This window comes from Pteropus alecto, unplaced genomic scaffold (assembly GCF_000325575.1).
Source record: "Pteropus alecto unplaced genomic scaffold, ASM32557v1 scaffold461, whole genome shotgun sequence".
Taxonomy (NCBI): domain Eukaryota; kingdom Metazoa; phylum Chordata; class Mammalia; order Chiroptera; family Pteropodidae; genus Pteropus; species Pteropus alecto.
In genome coordinates, this window is record NW_006431079.1 from 1,986,675 (window position 1) to 1,992,039 (window position 5,365).

Here is a 5,365-nt window from a genome sequence, read left to right on the forward strand (position 1 = left end):
TTGGGGGTTTAGACAGTAGGTTAAATGTGCAAGGCTGTTTGAGGCTGTGATTCCTGTCTATAGAAGTCCAGCTGCAGAGTCTCACAGAATGGCATAATGATTAGACTGATGGTAGAGTTTTGAAGAGTAGGAACAATAGCCTAGGATGATCTTGTACAGGTTCTGAAGGGAAGGCAGAGACAATAGGCCATTCTTAGATGTGGAAGGGGACTGCTAATCCCCAGACTTCAATTTAGTTACAGAACTATGTGCCGATCAGCAGATAGGCATGTCCTCGGGAGCATCAGCCCCTGGACCACTGAGAACATGATCTGTGGTCATGTGATGTGGGCCCTAAGCCTCAGATCCCACTCACTGACCCTTCTTCACTCTAGTCCAGAGAGGACTGACTGAGAGACCCTAAGCCCAAGGTCCCATTACCCCAAGATTCAACACCAGTCCTCTCAAACTTCCTCTTTTCCCTCTCTTGGCCTGGGCATGGTGCTCAGGTTATCCTCTCTTTACTTCCTGTCACAACAGCTCCATTTCCAATGCTGAGTGCGCATGATCTGGGTCTAGAGCTTAACTCTCATACACACTAGTTTTCAAAGTGCTCAGGTTGTTAACTGTAGAGAGACCATGATGTCCACTGTCAGACTCCAGCTTGCTTAGGGCTGACTGCATAGGAGTTAAATTCCTGGGGAGGGAACTGAACCTTGAAATGGAGTGAAGAGGTAGGTTGGGGGAAAGTTGTATTCCCATTATGCCACCGCATCAGCAAAGGCCAGGCCGGAGCTAGGAACACTGCTCTGGCACTCTTTTTTTAGCCACCATGTACTCCTGATGTACCTATTGCTGCCCCATTGTCAGACCATATGCCATGATTTCAGTCCACTCAATTAGTAGAAGGCCCCAGGGCACTTTGGTTTGAAAACTGGACATATTTGATGAGGCTCTGCTAAAGCATTCTCAGAAGCAGAGGCCCTTCTCTTAGTATCTCCTGGGGAGAGATTTTGGCTTCTGTAGCTGGGAAGACTATAAAAGGAGAAAGAGAAATTGGCCATTTGGAGGCTGCCTGAATGTGTGTGTGCATTGAGGAACAAGAGAGGAGAACATTCGTGTGTGTGTGTGTGTGTGTGGGTGTGGAGCACAGACTTCAAACTCCTTTGGGTTTCCAAAAATGTTTGAATAATCCCCACTTCCCCAGTGGGGTTAGGAGTTAGAGCACTATTGGAGGTAACTCACAGCTCTGGTCCTGGTGCGCTCCAAGGTGTTCCAGTCTGAATGACAGGAGCATCAGGCAGATTGGAGGAGGGGAAGAAAGGAGGCAGGATGTCTGCACCTGGTGGCAGAAGCATGAAGAGGCTGGTGCTGCTGCTGAGAGGTGGAGGTGGGGTAGGGGAGGTGGTTATGTTGGCAGACTAGTTAGGTGGTGCTTACATTGAACTGAGGCAATGGGATGCAGTAAATCAGTGGTCTTCAAAGTAGGTATGTAGGATGATCCATTGGGATGTAAAAGAAAAATTAAAACTTTTATTTGTATTTATGTTTTAATGTAAAAATAAAGAAATTAAGATTCACTATATGGATTGACACAGGCACTCTTACTCAGCCCTTGCATCAGGTGTCCTTGCCATGTGTCATAGTAGAGGTGTCCTCAGGGAAGAGAGGAAGTTCTATAACATGGAGCAATGGTGGTGACTGTGGCACCCTCACTGGTCTGGTCGCTTTCAAATGAATTTCAAGGAATCATGACTTACTTGTATCCCAGGTGGTAGATAGATTATACTGTGGGGGAGGAACAAACTTTCCTCTCCTCTTAAGGTTCTTCTGGCTGGTCTAATAATCAAATAGACATGAAGATAAATTAGCAAGGGAAAATAACCAAATTTAACACGTAGGTATGTATAGGAACCCCTGCAAACATGAGTCAGATACCCTACATGCACGAGAGGTTCAGAGATAGAAAGAGAACATGGGTATATAAAATATCCTGAGCTAGGGATGAGGTAGGGTGCCTTGGGGGCTTCAAAATGTCATTGCAGGATGATAAGAAGAGCAGACTTTTAGTAAAGAGATGTTTGTTCTGCCCTATAGATAGGTCAAAAGCAGTTATCTCTGATAATCTCATAGGAGCAAGGCCTCTAATTCAGATTCTTCTAGGTAGTTAAGTAGAGGGGCAGAAGATTCTCTTGGCTAAAATTGCCTTCAGCTCAAAAGAATCTGTATACCACAGAAACACATTTTGGGATGACTAGTTTTAGACTCCCATAATATCTTCTAATTATCATTTAATTAAACTAATTCTCACAGAATGGACAGGTAGTTTGAAAAGATTCCTGCAGAGAAATCCATAGGCTGAAAATAATATGAATAGTGCAAACAAAAGCAAACTCAGAAAAAATGGCAGAGCCGACAATTTTTTTACTATTCATATGAGGTCCATTACAATAATATCTCTGACAATAAAGTTGACCAGAAAAAAGTTCAAATTTATAAAAAAGACTCCTCAAAATATAGGTTCATATCATTATAGTTAACCACCAATCTAAGGGTATATTGGTCCTGGTGGTATTAGCTAATAATTATATGAATATGCCATCATAAGTAGGATGTAGATTGTGTATACCCAGAGCATGAAGACAAACCTCTACAATTTTGGCGGGGCGGAGTATTCCAAGTCATGCAATACTTAGTTTTCTACTTTTGTGAACTATTATTAAATATAATAAACATGTTTAGAAGCCTCTTTTGAGTAAAATCTTTTATTTAATCATAAAAGGCAAAATGTGAATCAATACCATTGTGAAAAAAACCACTGTTCTATAGGCCATGGTTAGTGACTGAATTTGTACAGAGAGAAGATGGCAATGCATAAAAATGCATTCTGTAGAAAGACACAGAAAACACTGAAGATTTGAAGAAAAGGTTATAGAACACATGATGTGTTGTAGAGGTTAGCTATACGGTTGGAAGCAAGTTGCTAACATGTTTCACCTTAATTCTTTGCCATATTTTTCCATGATGGCGTTCATAAAAAAATACCTTTTGTGATCTGCTAAAGAAAAGGTGTGTTTATAATGTGAATGACTTATTTAGTGTAACATGCAGTGGTTTTTATGGGTAAGAGTAACCACTTGGCGTGGCTTCCCCGACTGGAAAACAAACTGGGGGCCCGGGGCAGGGAGGGACTCTATAGGAAATTCATCTGTTTCATCATTCATTTATAAATTATAGCAACAAAGAAAGTTAGAGAAGCACTACAGGATTTCAATAACATGGCTAATTTGAAAAAAATCTTAAACTACAGTAGAATCTTTATAGTACTATGTAATGAGATGTGGAATGAGACTATGGAAATCTTTTATATTACTCACAAGTTTACTGATTTTCTCAAGGCAAAGAACTTAGAAGTGTGGAATTAAAAGATACATTTCTTTAACAGAAGGACAAGTATTGCAAATTTGCTGGCCTCTAATGTGTTGGCTTGTGACTGTCACAAATGCATACACACACATACACACAAAATGTATCCTTTTAGGAAAAGGTAATATTTTAGCCATGAATATAATTGTACTTTAAAAGAATAATGTTACGGAGAAAGCACTTTGAAAATTGATGTTTGTAACTATTTCCATTATCATGTCATATAATGCCAAAATGAATTGTGTCAGTGTCACCTATACAAACTGTCATAGCCACAGTCTTCAAAATTTAAGAAGTATACTTTTAAACCCATTTTTACAATCTTCCAAATGAAAAGTTTCAAGAATTGAAAAAAATCCCATTGTTGAAAACATTTGCAAGAATAACTGATGAAAATATCATAGAGAATGTTGACTTTATGGACAAAGAGTTTTCTGGTGGAATTTCACATTCGCAAAATTGATAGATGGGATTTAAAGTGAGAATTATGATTTAATAAGTGTAGTCAAAGAGAATTCTTCTATTTGGGTCTATTTATCTTTGTGAGATATCTTTTTTGGAGGTGGGGCAATAACAGCCATTAGGACCAAGTATTGACATTAACTGAACTTAAAAGCATACTCTCATAAAATATTAAACTAAGATTTATTAAAACCCTTTTTAATAGTGTTGCTCTCACTGAACAGATTTTTGCTAATAACTTTAAAGTGAAAGGAAAAAGGTATATTCTACCATTCATTAAAAAATGAAGTAATTTGAAACTGTTTCGTGTTTACCACATCCCTTAACGGTTTTTAGTGGGCTTTATAATATATATTAATACAGTTGCATGTGCATAACACCTATAAATAAGTAAATATCAGGCTACAGGGTAGAAGGAATAAAACTTGGTGCTTAAATGAGAACACTATGAAAGCAGTTGGCACAGTGAGGATGTATAGTGGGTGGTCACTAACGAATAGTTTCGTTTTTTCCCTTGGTGAAAAATTTGATGTGACAGACGAAAAGGAGAAAGTCAAGATGTCTCACAAATGTGGCCTGGGAGAGTGGGGGCTGGCGCTATCATTCGCTAAGACTGGAAACAGAGAAGCATGAGCAGATTCTGGCACATTCCTGGGAAGAAATTAGGAGTTTGAGTTTGGACACGTTTTCATGGGCCTATGAACCTCTAGTGGGGATGTGCCCCAGGAAGTTGGATACACCATCTATGCAGCTCTGGAGAATTCTGGGCTGAAGATGAGGTTCAACGGTCATTAGTAGGGAGAAGATTGTTAAAATCTTGGAAGTGAGTGAGATCCTCAGTGTTCCCAGAGTGGGACAGCAGCCACCGGACCGCGGGGCCCCGGGGGTGTGTCTGGGGGAAGAAACGCCATCATCATAAGCCAGGCCGTGGAGGCGGAGGAGCTGTAATTATCAAGGTCTGTGCAAAATTGCGAGCGAGCGAGCGAGCGAGAGAGAGAGAGGAGGCGGGCACCAGCTCTGGAAACTGTGCACTCCAAGCATTCCAGTAAGGAAGGCGTGGTCAGCAGGTTCAAATACTGGGGAAGAGGCGAGTAAAGGAGGCTACAAATCACTCACTAGCCTGGCCAACTAAGAGGTCAGTGAGAACTTGGAGGGGCGGTTGTATGTGCCAGAGAGCAGAGGGGAGTGTGCGTGTGCGTTTGTGTGTGTGTGTGTGTGTGTGCCGGGAGCGGCAGGAAGGTGATCCAAGGAACCAGGCGGACGCCTGGGAGAAAACCTAGGCTTGCGGGTCCGTTCAGCTACGGAGAGTAAGTCGCACCTGTTCGGGGGCCATGACCCTGGAATCTCACCTTGGGAAAAGTTCCGGCGCGGGAGGAAGTTCGGGCAAATCCGAACACGGTGGGGGGCGCCTTCGGGGCCCGCGGGTGGCAGCGGTGGGAACGTCGGGGGAGCCTGGCTGGAGGCTGACCCCGGCGGAGGCGAGCGCGCTTCCGGCCGA

General features: G+C 42.3%; 1 protein-coding gene across 5 annotated transcripts in view; it reads left to right on the top strand.

The window, feature by feature from the left end:
* Window positions 1-4,847: 4,847 nt before the first annotated feature.
* The window catches only part of AMPD3 (adenosine monophosphate deaminase 3), a 45,820-nt gene continuing 45,302 nt past the window's right edge, over window positions 4,848-5,365 (top strand). For 3 of the 5 annotated variants that reach the window (XM_025038518.1, XM_006905630.3, XM_006905636.3), the window contains exon 1: window positions 5,009-5,174. The gene's annotated coding sequence lies outside the window, so the exon portion shown is untranslated. The other 2 variants (XM_006905634.3, XM_025038519.1) reach the window with 2 other exon arrangements.